We start from the raw sequence: 17,882 nt of genomic DNA, 5'->3' as shown, positions 1-17,882 counted from the left end.
TTTGACTTACATTGAAAGTTTGAATGTTTAAAATCAGGATCTGCATTGTTGATCTCTATGACTGGACTATTCATTAAAATTTCTCTACTTTGAGCCTCCTTATTCAGGAAAAATCTCTTAATCGTGAGCTACCGCACGAATTTATTGGAGTCAATATACAAATTAAAACAGTTAGAGCTAACAGTGGGGGCAAAATGAAATCCCTTGCTTATTAATTTACTCTGATTCTCATTCAGTACTTTATTACTTATATTGGATATGTTTCCTCTAAAGGTCTTTTTCTAGACCTTAGATCTGGTGTCAGATGGTCTCGTTTTTCTTCTTGAGTTGAGAACCGATTCTGGGTTTGAATCGGGCGGGGAGGACCTGATCTAAAAAAGGCTCAGAATGATGTAATTTATTATGCCAATTCTGTCGTGGACTACCTGTGCTGTCTCTCCCTATTATAATACAAGAAAACTGGGGCGCTCCTCACAATTATACACACTAATAACCAAAACCTAATTGGAATTCAAAGTGGATGTAGATAGAACTTTAATTAATAAAAGAAGTAAAAAGTCTGATTGGAAATGTCCCAGAACTCACGGCTGCTCTCCTGTAAGGAGCGATCGGCGTTGTACCCTGACTTCCGCGTCCGAAAGGTCTGGCGGCGAACGGCGATCCAGGTGAAACTGCGGTGGTATAAAATGTGCAAAAATCCTCCTCAGAACAACGCGTTTCGCTCGTAAGCTTCGTCAGGTTCTGCGCCGATCGCGCCTTACAGGAGAGCTGCTGTGAGTTCTGGGACATTTCCAATCGGACTTTTTACTTCTTTTATTAAAGTTCTGTTTTTTACCTGGCTTACCTTGCCTGTGATTTACTAAAGAGGATTGTGCTCCACCTAAAAGGCTGGGATTATCTCTGAGTGTCCACACTCACATATGGCCATGTGAGTGGTTTTTCTATATCTATTTTATCCACCTCACCATTTATTGTCACTTAACAGTGACATACACCTATTGCTGTTCTCCCCTCCTCTCCTGAGATCTCCGTCAGGACCAGTGATCCATGAAGCAAGCCGTAGGCTAAAGCCATCTTTGTTGTGATGTGTATGCACTCACACATGGCCGTGTGAGTGATTTTGTATTACTTCCTTCCATCCTATTTCCCCTCCCTTCACCCATTCAATTTTTAGCAATTTAGGCTATTTTGTGACTTACATTTTGCTGTTTCTGTTTTTGTATTTTTTTGGCTTGCGCTCGCCCTATTGTGTCTTCTCCTTATTGTAACCCTACTAGGTGGAGTCCTTCTCCTACCACGCCGATCTTGATAATCTCTATGTTGAGGAAACCGTGATCTATGCTTCCACTGATCCTCATTATGAGACCTCTGATAGTCCCTGTATTCCCTCTATTTTCTCTAATCTCTCTATTTTCTCTCCTCGGGTATCTTCCATCTCCACTATTCTGCCAATTGGTGACTTGGTCATCCCTAGTAGATGTTCCCCTTCTGGGTACTTTTCTATCGTCTGGAACAAAATGTACTACTCTTGTATCTTTGTGTGTCTCTCTCTCTCCATCTTTTCCCTATTATAATGATCATTCGTAGACACATTCTCTCTCCGTTCATTAGTTCTATCTCTGAATTCAAATTATCTTTTATTATATTTTTCTTGGGGTGTATTAGGTGGTACCATTGATGTCTTGCGCCATTTTGTATGTGTATCTTCAAGGTAATGTAGCCCATCCCTTCTAATTTTTTTGTTTTTAGGCTCTAGGATCGTATTCTCCAGAATATCAATGTCATCAATTAGAATATTATTCCGTTTGATAAAAGTGGGGTGTCCCATTGAAGATTCTAGTTTCTTTTTTATTTTATTGATTTCACCATCAATCTCTTCAAGAGTTTTCTTATGGTGTTTAATCAATAGACGAATCAATTCGTAGGAGCAATCGTCTAGGATCTTCTCCCACGCTACAGATTTTATGCCTGAGAGTATAACTGTGATTTTAATTAATATTGATTGTTATTATGTTCATCGGAGTATCGGGTATGAAGATAGCTCCCATCTACATTGCCGACAGGACCTGACGAAGTGAGAGATCACTCACGAAATGCATAGTCCTGTATCGGCATAGCTGCTCTTTTTTGACCACAGAAGGCCACCGTAGTTCCCGAGTGAAAGGCTCTGTCACAAGCCCTTCGACCGGACGCCGCAACAGGGGGATCCCTGCACGAGCTGACATAAAGGACACGGAGGCTAGAAGTGTTTTATTTATATGTAAGTCCTGTATACTTACCTTTTGTTGTAATAAAATACCAATTTCTCTTATATAAGCATGTTTTCGCCCCTATATGGAGTCTAACCAGAGGGAGAACCCTTTGAAAGCTGTTTCTAGACATCATTTTGCCTCTTCAAGAAGACCTCACACAGGATAAGAGTGGATGAATTGAGAGAAACCTTGATGGGATTGGCTCACACTTATCACCCTGTCTTTCCCGTGTGCATGGTTGTATGATCAGTTGTGAGGCTTTTTTAGGTAGTTTATCATTCACCCTGCATTTGCATTTTGTATCTTTTTTATCTCCATGCGCTCACCACAACTGTATGAACATCTAAGAATATAAAGGCAGAAGCTCTCTTCTGACAATTCCTGGTGGAGGATAAGACGGAGGATCGCCAGGAGACTATATTTCCCTCGGCCTGTATACTTTCAGCCAACACCGATGCCTTATGCAACATCACAAAGGATCAAGTTCTTGTCCCAGAGAGTCTCAATGTTCCATAGGGACGCTTATTCATGCCACCTACTTTTCACAGGAAGGTAAAGGAATGGGGGAAATGTCTTTGAAAAGAAGGTGCAAGGATGAAGTCTGGCTTGAGGGTTCTTCCTCTGGGACAGCACCGCTCCGGCTTCAACATCAGAGGTGTCCACTTCAAGCATGAAGGGCAGTTCTGGATCCGGGTGCACCAGGATAGATGCTGAAACAAAGGCTTTCTTAAGACTTTCAAATGCACTAGTAGTTCTGGAGGCCAGAGCTCTGGGTCAAGGCCATAATCAGTGCTACCACGGAGGAGAAGTTCTGAATAAATCTCTGATAATAGTTTGCGAACCCCAGAAACCTTTGAACAGCTTTGAGGGACATGGGGCAAGGCCAATCTACCACCGCTTTCACATTGGCAGGATCCATGGTGAGTCCAGTTTTGGAAATGATGTATCCCAAGAAGGAAGTCGTTGTCTGGTGAAATTGGCATTTTTCAAATTTGGTGTTTTCCGCTCTGAGTGGGCAGGTGGTTACCATGTGTCTGGTATTACCACAATAAAGGCATAGGCTGATAAGCAGGTATCTCCCAACTTCATTGGTTCTTCTATGGCTGGAGAAGAAGGATCCAAGGCTCCTGCTGGATGAGAAAAGAATTGTTGTGTACCTTGTTGGCATCTCTGTCTCTCAATCCTTCTCTCTTGAAGTCGTTGGTCCATTTGTATACATAGGGCCACGAGATCTTCTAATTCAGTGGGGCGCTTTTGAACAGCATCTCGTCCTTGAGTCTTTAGGACAACCCTTGCCAAAATGTTGCGTCAAGGCCTCATCATTTCAGCCGGTCTCGGCGGCTAAAGTGCGAAATTTGACCGTGTAGCGGGCCACAGAACTGTTACCATGCGAAATATTTAGGTGAGATGAGACAGCAGTTACATTACGTACCGGGGTATCGATTACTTTCCGGAATTCTGTGGTGAGGCAGTTAATGTCGCAAGTAAGATCCAGTCTCTGTTCCCAGATGGGAAAAGCCTAAGCCAGAGCGTTGTCAGTCAATAGTGATACAATGTATGCCACCTTAGAGCGTGGAGAAAGAAAGCGAGAAGGGAGCAGTTCAAAGTGGATGGAACACTGATTCAAAAATACCCGACAGCCCAAGGGGTCACCTCCATAATGATTGGGGGTAGGTAGTCCTTGCTCCGAAATCGGGGACAAAGGAATGGGAGCGAGAGCAGCAGCTGCTTGAGGAGCAGTGGGGAGAGAGATGCCTTTGTTCTGGTCAATAATGATTTGTACTGAGCGTTGGAGCAGTTCCATTCGTTGGTCATTTTGTGCCAAGTATTTCTCCACATGGTTGAACATACCATCATGTTCGTACAGTCATCGACTCACCTCAGCAGGGTCCATGTTTGTTTTGCTGAGCATACTGTAACAGTGCTCACCACAAACAGGACTTAGACCGCGGGGCAGAGGTGGGGATACAGATAACCGCCGACCTACAGCCACGAGACCAAGTCCGGATTGTAGAGTCAGGATCATGTAGCCAGGTCAGGGTAGGTCGAGGTACTTTCTGTAGTCAGGGGTTGGAGAGAGTAGAGTAGTCGTAATCCGTTTCTGTGGTCGAGGAGAGAGCGGGAGTCCAGTAACGAGCCGCGGCCCAGGGATACGAGAAGACAGAGGTCCGGGCACGAGCTAGGGTAACAACAAAAAGAACAAGACAAGTCAACGGCACAAAACAGCAGCAAGCAGCTTGTAGCAAGCATGGTACATAAACAGTAGTTTATGCTCAGCCAGTTTGTGGGAGGACTGGCTCAGTACTTAAAGGGCAGGCAGCCAATGGTAATGGCAGTACACAGCTGCAGGGTAATGAGAAATCAGACATAGGCTGTCCATTGATAGGCAGGGGCGGAGTGCATTGCAGGTGAGGAGTAATTGACTGAATTAACCCCTTGTGTGCTTCTGGAAATGCGGCACCGCCGTGTATTGTAGACAGGAGTGTCCTCCGTTGCGTCACGAGAGGCGGTGAAGAGGGCAGAGCCTAGAACCCAATCCTGGCAGAGAATCACTAAGCTCCATGCAGGTAATGCACCTGACAGTAGACCATGTGACAGAAGCTTGGGGGAGAACGGATGTGACGTCATTGAAAGCCTGTCACATGGTACTAGAGCCAATCAGAGTTGGGATGTATTTCCCATGCTCTGATTGGCTACTATACCATGTGAGGCCGGCCATGTTTCTTTTCATGACATCATCTTAATGGCAATTGAAGCACAGCCATTCTGATTGGCTGTGCTTTCATTGCCTTTAAATTACGTCATTTTTTTTTTGTTCGACCAAATCACATGTTTTTCACGGCCCAATCAGGACCGTTGGAAACATTTGAGCAAAATGTGACATCATAGGCCTATAAAAGCGTATTTCGCCTCATTTTGAAGCTAGTCGCCGAGGAGGGAACATCTCCCCTCCTAAGAAGAGAAGAAGGGCGTCGCGTAAGAAGACGGAAGAAGACGGAAGAAGACGGAGAAGACACCCAAAGAAGAAAAGAAGACCCCAGGACAGACAGGAAGGATTACAAATAGAAGAAAAAGACACAGACGTGGATTTGTAATGGTTTTTTATTTTATGGTTTACCTGTGGATTGGTTCCTGTGCTTCTGGGTCGCCTGGATTTCGGTGAGTGGGCATCTAATGGTGAGTAAACAAAAGAAAAGTTTATTATTTTTATTTTTACAGGTTTTCTTGATTTTTCATTCAAGTCTTTTATTTTTTCAGTCCCATTTAATGCCCGTGAATGTATCTATGTATATACATACATTCACGGACACTGAATGGGTGTATTCTATGTGATTTTTGTATGCAAATGTATTGTTTTTTATGTTGTATTATTGCCCCTGTATTTTATGTATATATATCTATATGGATAGACATACAGGGATAATAATTGATTGGTTTGCTAATGTTTATGTTCTTTTCCTGTATGGCTAATGTATTTATCAGCTTTATTTTGTCATTGTTGTGAATAATGTAATTTGTATTTAGTTAAAGGTTAATTGTAATGGCTTCTTTATGGTACTTAGATTAGAATGATGGTGGTTACTTTAAATTAGAATTGTTTTGGCAATGGTTTGGCTTTAGGAATTGAATAAGGAATTGTATAATTGATTTGTATTGTATTGTAATTGTTTGTGGAAATTGATTAATTGATTAATGCTAATTGTATTGATGTTGCTTAGTTTCTAGTTGATTTTCATGATGGCATTGCTGGTTAGGGGACATTGTTCATATTGTATTTTATTGTTATATATATTTTGCATAGTGTTACATGATGCACAGATTAATTGCATCATGTACACACTCTATGCAATTGTGTGATATTTCATATACATTTCTGTAGCTGCATTTTTGTGGGTTTATATTTACAATGGCTGCTGGATTTATTTGAACATGCAATGTGGTGATTTTAAGATTAAAAATTCATATTTTGATTTATGCATGTTTTATGTGTTTAATAATGGGCAAATAATCTATTATCCATATCTGGATAATAGTTATTTGGCACATTATTGTACTATATGTGTTTGGGGGGGGGGGATGTATGTATTGAATGTATAGGTCAGGTTTATTTATTTTAGATTCAAGGTTCGTTCCTTGGTTCTGCGTGAGACCTCTGGAGACCACCTGAGGTATCCTCGGGTATCTCACGGGTACTAGGCTGCGTGGGTCCACGGGTGACACCTGCGGGGAAGAACCGGTGGCCCCACAACCGTGGTGGCACCGCGGACTCGTAGTGAGCACTCGTGGGTCCCCAAACCCCCGTGAGAACCACCCGAGGCCCCGCAGACACCTGTGAGTCTGACCCGGGGCTCCCAGACATCCGCGGGCCTACCGTGGGGACCCAATTGTGGCCCACGGTGTCCCAAGGAGACCACCTGGGGGCCATGGCGATTGGCGGGACCCACCAACAAACCTCCAGAACCTGTGTGAAACAAGTTGCTGGTACCCTGTAGGTCTGTCAGGTGACCCGCCAGCCTGCCGGGGACTCGCGTGGGGCTGGGGTATGAACCCTGAATGTAAAAGAATAAATCATGTATTTATGGGGGGGCACAGAGGGTGTGTTATGTATTTAATAAATAGAATGATGTTTATTGTGGGGTAGTGTATTGTTTTTATTGTGGGTACTGGGGGTGGGGAGAGGGGGTATTGCCCCAAGGGTATGTGGGTAAGCCTCCCTTGTGGGTAGTGGGTGAGGGTGGTTAGGCCTCATGGGGTGGGGGGTTAGTGTGGGAAGGTTTGTAGGCCTCCCGAGTGGTGGGTGAGGGTGGGTTAACCCCTTAATGACTGTAGCGGTTAATAACCGCTATGGTGATTAAGGGGTTAGGGGAAATTACATTGGATGTTTTTATTCTTGTTTCTGTTTTGCAGCAGCGGAGGGGGCATGGACGGTAATGAAGATGAGGATGGCCTTCATCGTGGCAGCTGGACAAGGGTGAGGGCAATATGTATTTATTGTATTGATTGGTGTTTATGTATTTTAATTATACAGGGGGTGTATGTTGTTTATTGCTTTGTTTATTGGGGCAATTGTCCCCAATAAACATGCTATTATACCTTAATCCCTTCATTGCCTTAGTGGCTATCCGCTATGGTAATGAAGCAGCATTTATGTATTTTAATAATATTGCGCGGAAGCAGGGGGTCTCCTGAGCTGAACCGTATTGATTTGTGGCTCAGGGACCCCCTGCTTCCCGAGTTACAGGCCCCGGTTTGGGGCATCGGTTACAGTGTCGCCGCCATCTTTATAGCGGGCACGTCGCGTATGGGACGCTATAAAGATGGCGGTGACACTGCCACCCAATGACACATACCGGGGCCTGTAACTCGGGAAGCAGGGGGTCCCTGGTCCACAAAGCAATGCGGTTCAGTTCAGGGGATCCCCTGCTCACTGTACAATATTATTAAAAATACATTCATGCTGCTTCGTTACCATAGTACATAGCCGCAAAGGTAAGGAATGATTGTTTATTGATATGGGTGTTTTATTCATACTGTAGATGTGCAGAGGGTCTCCGGAGCTGAACTGCTTTGGTTTTAGGTCCGGGGACCCCATGCTTCCCGAGATACAGGCACCTTTAGGGGTCGACGGTATCCCTCTGCTTTGTTTACATTCCGCGGTCACGTGATCGGGACAATGAAACGCAGAGGGATACCGGCACCTCATAATGGGGCCTGTATCTCAGGAAGCATTGGGTCCCCGGACCTGAAACCAATGCGGTTCAGCTCCGGAGACCCCCTGCACATGTACACTAAGAATAAAATTGTATTTAAAATAATTTTTAATGTGCTGATGTTTGCGCCGAGAGAGCAGCGGATCTCTCTCTGCTGCAAACACATCTCGGCAGGGGATGGCTTCTCAGCAGCTTCTCGCCAGGCAGCCTGTCTCGCCACAGGTTACTCGCCATTCTTTCAAATGGTGGTGGCGCATTCATTCGCTAGGTATTAGGCCCTTCCTGCATACAGTGAGGTTAACACGCCAAAAACATGGCTAGTTCAAAACCTGTCTAATGCATTTTTCCGCTGCTTAGTACATAGACCCCATAGTGGTCTATGTAGTAACCATTGCAAATTGATGCAACTTCTCCACCCCACCCCCATCTCCCAAATATATTGTGTGTATGTAACCTTTTTGGTGTATTTTGGGATCATGAACCCGAATACATCTTATTCGTTGACATCCACTAACAAATAGAATGCCGGATATGAACTTATGGACTGTCACGCGTGCTCACCACAAACTGGACTGGACCGCGAGGCCGAGGTGGGGATGTATGAAAACCACCGCCCTACAGCAGCGAGGGCAGGTCCGGTAAGTAGAGTCATTGTGGGTAACTGGGTCAGGGTAGGAGAGAGTGGGATCTCTAGAGGTACTTAGCCGTAGTCAGGATTGGAGAGGTCCAGTATAGTCAGAGTCCGAAGCCGAGGTCGAGGATAGGAGAGAGCAGAAGTCCAGTACACAGCAAGGCAGCTTTTAGCAAGCACAACGGAACACAGTCTATGCTCAGCAATCAGCCCAGGGCTGATTGAGACTAAATACCAGTGAGGGCCAATGAGAGGCCATCCCAACGATGAGGTAAGAGGTAGGTAGACCACTGGTAGGAGGAGGCAGGGTGCAGGACAGGTGCACATGCACCAGAGTGATTGCTGGGGTAAGTGCACACACCCTCGATGCGCGGCAGAGGCGGGAGTGCGGAGTAGCATCAGTGCTGCTCAGAAGAGGCGCCTGCATGCCACGGTGGTGCGTGCATCCTGGGGGTGGTGCACCCACCTTTGCTTGTCCGGAGGCAGCGGCGGTCCTGGACCATCCCTGACGGGAGTCACCAGTGTGCGCGCGACTGCTGAAAGAAGGCGCCATGGAAGGTAGGGAATGCGGCAAGATCCTCTCAGTACCCCCCACCCCCCTCCCTTTCAGGGACGGATTCCGGATGATCCACATGAGGTCTAAGGGGAAATTTTTATTGGAATATTCGGATCAATCTGGGGGCGTGTACCTGGTCCTGGGGGATCCATTCCCACTCCTCAGGGCCAAAGCCCCTCCAATGTACCAAATACTGGAGGACTCCTCTTGAGAGACGGGAGTCCAGAATGGACTGAACCTCGAAATCCACTTGTCTGTCTACCAGTCTTGGGCGAGGTGTGATGTGCGGGATTTTAGGGTTTAGTTTAAATGGTTTCAGCAAAGAGCAGTTAAAAACTGATGGAATTCTCATAGTAGCAGGCAATTTTAGTCGGAAGGCGACTGAATTAACTTTCTCCAAAATTAGAAATAGTCCAATATATCTGGGTAGAAAGAATGGTTAGAGTATGAGCACTGCAAGAAAAGTAGGGCTTGAAGCGGGTAAAACAAATAAAAAATGATTTATTGAATAGGCCTGTAGCCAGTCATACTGAAAAAAAGGTGAATCCTCTGACACGTTTCCTGCCTTGTCGGCACTTTATCAAAGAGTCTCTTCAATATTCCTATTTCCTTATTCAATAAATCATTTTTTATTTTTTACCTGCTTCCAGCCCTACTTTTCTTGCAGTGCTCATACTCTAACCATTCTTTCTACTTCGTATACTTCGAGATTGAAGCACTCCTACTGGGAACCAGAGCGTCTGTGGATGTGAGTATATCCCACGGTCTCACTCAATTCCACTCTTGTCCATATCTAGTCGATTCTTGTGGATATCCGCTTAATACAAGAAATGGGGAGGACCGACGAAAGGTGAACCCTCACAGGGGAAGGATTACAAGTGCCCAACAGAAGACGTCCAGCGGGGGAGAGCCATATCGGAAGGTGTGTGAGAGCAGAAGCACACTGCCACATACCCTCCCAATCAGGAGCCAGCCAAGGGAGACGCATACTACGGCTAAGCTACATAGCGGGACACACGGAGCCTAACAGTGAAGGTAATTCATTACTAGCAGGTGACGGTGGTGGTCGGGTCCTATCATCAGGACATCGGAGGTCTCAACAGACGGTCTACCCCATCCCCCTCATCAGAAAGGAAACCAGTAAGCCCTTATTTTGAGTGGTATATTACTTACGGAGGAAGGGGAGAGAGGGGTGTATACATACATAGGTTAACCAGAGGAGGTTAACGGAGGCTTCACATGTGACCGGAGACCTATCAATATACCACCATATGCCATGCTATACTTTACACTGTATATAGACTATTCACACAACTTGGGACACTGTTGGAATTATATACAGTTCATTGGTTCCAGCCATTTGCATATACAGGCATACCCAACTTTAAGGACACTCACTTCAAGTACACTCGCGAGTAAGTACATATCGTCCAATAGTCAAACGCAGCTCACGCATGCGCCTGTCAGTATGTCCTGAACAGCAATACCGGCTCCCTACCTGTACCGAAGCTGTGCGCAAGCAGGGAGACTATAGAGCATGTTACAAATGGGTTATTTACATCAGTTATGCACATATATGATGTTTGCAGTACAGTACATGCATCGATAAGTGGGAAAAAGGTAGTGCTTCACTTTGTGAGGGTAGAAAATATTATATGAATATATGTTTATCCATTATTCCGAGAGTTATCCAACTCAGCAATGCAAACAGATATGGTACAGTAAAGATGGCGCCTGTATCCGGGAACACACCCTGAGATTATCCTGTAATGAAGATATCCGGCTGATGAAAGATGTACAAACAACTGGCTTATCAGCACGAGCTGACTCACGAGCTGATCATGCACCCATGCACGAAGGAATGTACACCAATGAGAGACCCTGATATAGTGAGATTCACGACCTCATTATTTGGCGCCCAACGTGGAAGGGGGGAGCGTGACTCCGGCTCACCACGAGAGACTGACCTGTCGCTGATTTTGCTTCCGAGACCGTGACACACCGAACCGAGGACTGATCACCCTCATTGTCAAGGTAAGCTCTTGCATACAAATTGTGTGTTATCTTGCCTGTGACAAGTCGGTGGGTTGCTGCCTAGGTAGTATAATCTGTTTAGGTCTTTCACTCACGTTGATGTGATACAACGGTGTGATCTTTAGAGTCACGCTCTGTTTAGAACTGTTAAAAATATCATACTCTTCAGTTGCTTGTGGTCACCTATAAGTTGCTAAATTGTACGAATGTTTACATGTTATATATGCTAGTCAGTGCCGCAAGTGGGAGCCTGAAGTGGAGTGGGATTTTTGTCGGCTGACTGGAGGTCGTATATGTAGGTGTATTAATGCATTAGTGTTGGGAATTTAGGTGACCGAGTGGGTATTAATGGGAAATAGACTGCGGGTTGTCTGATTGATTTTCTGACCAGTAATTGCAAAATCCCTGAATGAGAGTGCAGGCTGTCAGCCCGAGATAAGGGAACAGGACAGGCACTGATGCTCTGAGGGCGGTAACCTGGAAAAGTGGTTCCCTCGAGACGGCGAAGTAGTACTCTGTCTCCGGTACCGGGTGTCTGGGGTCAGGGACCCAACGTCTGAGGGCGGTAACCAAACAGTGGTTCCCTCGAGACGGTGACACAGGACCGGCCACGAGATATTAGTGGGACGAACAGAGAATTCAGAGATGTTGCACTTATTTAAGAAAAAACATGTGTTGCCCACAGGGGCACAGACAGCACTAGATTTAGTCCGCACTCGAGAAGGAAAGAAATATACCAAACATGCTACTAATCTATATAAACTGGCTGGAGTCCCGCCTACGGGAAGATTACAACCCAGCATATGGTCTAAAATGATAACCGAATCCCGGGGAATGCTGGAAGACAAAGGTCTTTTAGAGGTAGCACAGGCTCATCTCCGAGTAGCGGGAAAATTGTGTGATGAAGGTTATGAAGAAGTACGGGGGGAGGGTGGAGCAGAAAATACTGATCCCCTATATGGATATATGAAGCTTGTTAAAACTGAGGAAACCCCATATCCGCCGCCATACCAAGATGGCGCCCGCCCTAGTCCAAAGGGGTGGGTCTGTCACCATTGTGGTATGCAAAACCCGGAATGGCGGAGTTTCTGCTATAATTGTGGTGTGCCCCGTCCCGGCCCACCGCCCATCTTATCCGAGAAGTCCGCCCCTTCCGCTCCCGCCCAGACGCTCCCTCCCGCCCCTCTATATCCTATCCTCACCCCTTCCGGTATCTGGGGAGAGAGACTCCTACGATGTTGACAGTCTTGATGGAAGGTATGAACATCTGTTAGGGATGTATTGTGCCAGTAGTCAAGTGAAGAAATCCTTTACCCATTCCCCACATCGTAGGACAGCTTGTATCCCCTAGGGAGTGAACGAATAAACATAGATTCAAGGGGGGATTGTGAGGGTAGAAAATATTATATGAATATATGTTTATCCATTATTCCGAGAGTTATCCAACTCAGCAATGCAAACAGATATGGTACAGTAAAGATGGCGCCTGTATCCGGGAACACACCCTGAGATTATCCTGTAATGAAGATATCCGGCTGATGAAAGATGTACAAACAACTGGCTTATCAGCACGAGCTGACTCACGAGCTGATCATGCACCCATGCACGAAGGAATGTACACCAATGAGAGACCCTGATATAGTGAGATTCACGACCTCATTAACTTTAAGTACATTTTCGCTTTACATACATGCTCCGGTCCCATTGCATACGTTAATGCTGGGTATGCCTATATGCTACATGATGTTTTACTGAATATATCTAGCGGGACTTTTGCAGCATCTCTATATGATTTTTTCCTACCACACAATATATCTGGGTGCCAGTTTCGGCGATGTGACTTTAAGGCGGATGTTCCTGGTGGATAACCATACCTTCTGACCCGGAGCATAGTTGGGAGAGTCCTGACGGTGGCGATCGGCCTGTTTCTTGTGCATTGCAGTGGAACACCAGAGGTTACCCTGGATCTTCTCCCAGGAGGACTGAAGATCCCTAATCTTATCTGCGTCAGCAGGAACCCCTGTACTGGAGGCTGAGTTGGGGAGACAGAGGGGTGATAACCGTAATTAGAAAAAACGGAGACTGTTGGGTGGACTCATTCCTGAGATTGTTAAATGCGAATTCTGCCCATGGGAGTAGATCGCACCAATTGTCTAGAGCGTTGGAAACGAAGGAACTGCTCTAGAGACTGGTTAGTCCGTTCCTTTTGACCATTGGTCTGTGGATTGTATCCGGAGGAGAAGTGAAGTGTCACGTTGAGTCCTTTTGCAGAAGGCCCTCCAGAAACTGGACACGAACTGAGAGCCATGGTCTGAGATTATGGTCTGGGGAGACCCATGAAGCCTGAAGATCTCCTTCATAAACACCTCGGATAATTTGAGGGCACTGGGTAGACCCCTGAGTGGGACAAAATGTGTCTTGTTTGGGTGTAACGCTTGCGCGAGCCCACAAACTAGACCAGACCCTGGTTCTGAGGTGGGAAGGACAGTGCCACGCACCCACAGCAGCGGGGGCTTGCCTAGAAGATGGATTGTTCACATAGCCGGGCCTGGGCAGGAGAGAGAGGGTTAATCCAATATACTTGCAGGGTCCTGGGTTATAGAGAGATGCGTAGCTAAGGTCTGGAGTAGAGAAGACAGCGTAGTAGGAGTCCGTGAGCCTGGGTCGTGGAGTGGAGAGGTAAACGTAGTAGAGGCAAGCCAGGTTCGGTACACGAAGGGTCACGGAGGATCCGCACAAGGCTACAGCTTGTTAGTATTAGTATACAGTATTATTAGTATTAGTATTATTAGAACACACATACTGTACTGTAATACATGTACAGAATAAATGCATACTTTTTATTTTTGGGGTTTATTATACAGTACAGTATGTAAAAAAGTATTGTATACTTTATGAAAAAAACAGCATACTGTTTCAGGTTTTCTATAAAGCTCACAGCAATTCTATCCTAATCAATAAAAATGGCACTGATTCAGATTCAGCAGTGTGCAATCATCGTTACAAAAAGTGATATACATTGAAATCCCTCCATTTGCCGTTCTCAGCATGATGACAAAGTTTCTTTTCTGAGGAAAAAGAATACAAGTATTACTGTAATGGCAGGTTCAAATTAGTCTGTCCCCTAAAGAAGTTCCCGCAGTCCCCTCGGTCAGTCCCAACAATAATTTTCTCGGGGGGCGTCTCTTGTTCACATACACGCATGCGCCTAGATGTGATGAGACGCATATGCGTTTCAACAAGCTTCCAATGCGCATGCGCCTGCTGTCCACCAATTGTTCAGTATCTACTGTAGAAGCTGCTCAGCCAATGGTATTGCTGGACTACATTTTGGCGAATTGTGACTAAAAGAAATAAATAACCATAGGCAAAGCGATTGATTACAGGAGAATCGCTTTACTGTGCATTGATATTGATATGGTAAAAAAATAATTACATAAGCAGCTGCACCCACCATAGACATTGCCATTCGGTTGGCTGTCGAGCCACTGCCAGTCCCGTAGTCTTGATTATACACGTAGTTGAAAGGTGACAGCGGACCTGCTACACCTGTAGTTGACAGCTGATGAAGCTGGAAATCTCTTTGGTACATGCAAGCTTGCTGGTATCTGTACGTGAAATCCTGCTCAGGCTGCAGGCATCCAGGCGGGGGCAGATAGCAAAGGTTGCCGGTCAGCAGGTTTTCACAGACGGTCGGACCGTTATTGGAAGCCGGTGCTGGCGCTGGCGCTGGCGCATTGCTTGCCTGGGACTGACGATACTTATTTGGTTTTACCATGATCTTTCGCCTTTTGAACTCTCCATGATCAAAGATACTGGATAAATCAGGGGCAACACACCAATACCCTCCTCCTGTAACTCCGGGTGCCGGAGCAATACGAAATAAACGCGGATCGATATATATAACTTCTTCCTTATTGCACGCTTCCACACATGAGCATCTGGTAAAAATTTGTAAAAGTCATAATTTTCGATAAAATATTGATACATTTTTCCAACTGTGGCCATCTTATCATCTGCTGAACTAATTGCTTACCATATTAAATAAGCATAAGTTATGTTGGGCTTTTTGAACACAGACTGTAGTGGTGTACTCATCTCTGGACCTCTCTGGACAATGGAATAGAACACCAGACACTTTGCATTTTTTAAACACCTGCAAGTCGACACATTACTGAAGCGCATGCGCATAGAGTACGTTAGAATTCATTACAATTCATGAATATCTGCCACATGGCGGATACGCGAAGAATTGCAACCAATTAAATACGAACCATTCTCATTAAACAGGGTAAGCGCAGGTGACGCCGGTATGATTGCGACATGAATACGGCACGAATGTCGCATGAACGCCGCATGAATGCGGCGAAGCGCGTGGCATTCAGAAAAAGTCACCGGAAAATATCCGAGAAGTGTTAAAATAAATGTAAGGTTATGCATTTGGTATGCAAGAATAAGAAGGCGACTTATAAATAAAATGGAGATATATTGGGGGAATCCTTAGGAGTGCTTGTTGACAGCAGGCTTAGCAATAGTGCCCAATGTCATGCAATAGCTGCAAAGGCAAACAAGATCTTATCTTGCATCAAACGGGCAATTGATGGAAGGGAAGTAAACATAATTATGCCCCTTTACAAAGCATTAGTAAGACCACACCTTGAATATGGAGTACAATTTGGGGCACCAATCCTAAGAAAATACATTATGAAACTAGAGAGTGCAGAGAAGAGCCACCAAATTAATAAAGGGGATGGACAATCTAACTTATGAGGAGAGGCTAGCTAAATTAGATTTATTTACATTAGAAAAGAGGCGTCTAAGAGGGGATATGATAACTATATACAAATATATTCGGGGACAATACAAGGAGCTTTCAAAAGAACTATTCATCCCACGGGCAGTACAAAGGACTCGGGCCATCCCTTGTGGAATTCATTACCCATGGAGCCTGTGATGGCAGATACAATAGATTTGTTCAAAAAAAAGGTTGGACATCTTTTTAGATGGGAAAGGTATACAGGGATATACCAAATAAGTATACATGGGAAGGATGTTGATCCAGGGATTAATCCGATTGCCAATTCTTGGAGTCAGGAAGGAATTAATTTTTCCCCTTAATGGGGTTTTTTGTTTGCCTTCCTCTGGATCAATAAGTAATTATAGATATAAGATAAAGTATCTGTTGTCTAAATTTAGCATAGGTTGAACTTGATGGACCTACGTCTTTTTTCAACCTCATCTACTATGTAACTATGTAACTATATGTACATTTAGTTATGCTCAGCAATGCATCTGAGCACTGGCAGGATATTTAAGCACCAGGATGCCAATGGCAAAGGAGGCGGAGCGGAGGCGCGGCCTCAGCGGAGGCCGGGATAGGTGCAGGACGACAAGGGGCTCATTAGGGCTTGACGCGCAGCTGGGGTTCGTTGCATGATGTCACACGTGCATGCCGACCGCGGAGGAGGCGCGGTGTGTCCGAGGGGGTGGAGCCAAGTTCAGTGATGAGTTGTAAAAGGAGCGAGCGTTCTGTAATGAGAGCGGGTTTGCGCGCACCAGCGGGAAGGGGAGCGGAGGCAGCGGTAGCTACGGTACTTTGGGTAAGAGAGGAGGGAACATGCCGCAAGGGACGTGTTCCCCGATTCCTCACATTGGTGAAGCGATCGACCACTACTAATATAGTGTCCATCCCTTTTGGATTTAGGTAAATCGATGATAAAATCCATTGAGAGGTGTCTCCATGGTTGGTCGGGAATAGGAAGGGGTTGCAGAAGACCCGGAGTCTTATTCCGTTGGGTTTTATTCTATGAGCAGATGGGGCATGCAGAAACGTAGGCCTGAATGTCTTTGCGTGTGCCTGGCCACCAGGAGGTTTGTTGTAAGAAGTCAATGGTCCTTTAAATCCCTAAATGAGCCGCTGTCTTGGGCGCATGTCCCCATTGCATTACTCTGGAGTGGAAGAGGGGAGGTGTGTACAGGCGTCCGTCTGGCACCTTGAGACCCTGTGGAATTTGGTCTTCAGCCTTGGTGATCTCTGACAAGGCGTTGAAGGTATTGGTGGAAAGGACACAGTTCAGGGGGAGTATAGTCTTCTGGTGGTCCTCAGTTTTATCCTCTACTGCAAACTGTCGTGAAAGTATGTCCGCTTTCACGTTCTTTGAGCCCAGGTGGTAGGATATGATGAAATTGAACCACGTGAAAAAGAGGGACCAGCGCGCTTGCCGTGAAGTCAGGCGACGAGCCGTCTCAATATATAACAGGTTCTTATGATCCGTAAGGATGGTGATGGGATTTACCGCGCCTTCTAATAGGTGACACCATTCCTCCAAGGCCATTTTGACTATTCCTCCATCGTAATTTCGTTCCGCTGCGGAAAATTATCTAGAAAAACATGCACAAGGGTGCAGTCTGGCCTGTTGGTTCTTCCTCTGTGATAATATAGCTCCTGTTCCTATATCAGAGGCGTCTACCTCGAGGGTGAATGGCTGTCTAGGGTCTGGATGCACCAAGACGGGTGCTGTAACGAAAGCTATTTTCATGACTTCAAAAGGACCTGATGACCTTGGGTGACCAAAGTGCTGGGTTGGCGTTCTTCTGGGTGGGAGCTGTTATAGGTGCGACTATGGAAGACATTTTTTTAATGAACCTGTGGTAATAGTTGGTATAGCCTAAAAACCTCTGTACCTCTTTCAGAGTGA

This window comes from Ascaphus truei, chromosome 3 (genome assembly GCF_040206685.1).
Source record: "Ascaphus truei isolate aAscTru1 chromosome 3, aAscTru1.hap1, whole genome shotgun sequence".
In the NCBI taxonomy this organism is placed as follows: domain Eukaryota; kingdom Metazoa; phylum Chordata; class Amphibia; order Anura; family Ascaphidae; genus Ascaphus; species Ascaphus truei.
The sequence above is the reverse complement of the archived record's forward strand: the minus strand, read 5'-3'. Positions refer to the sequence as shown.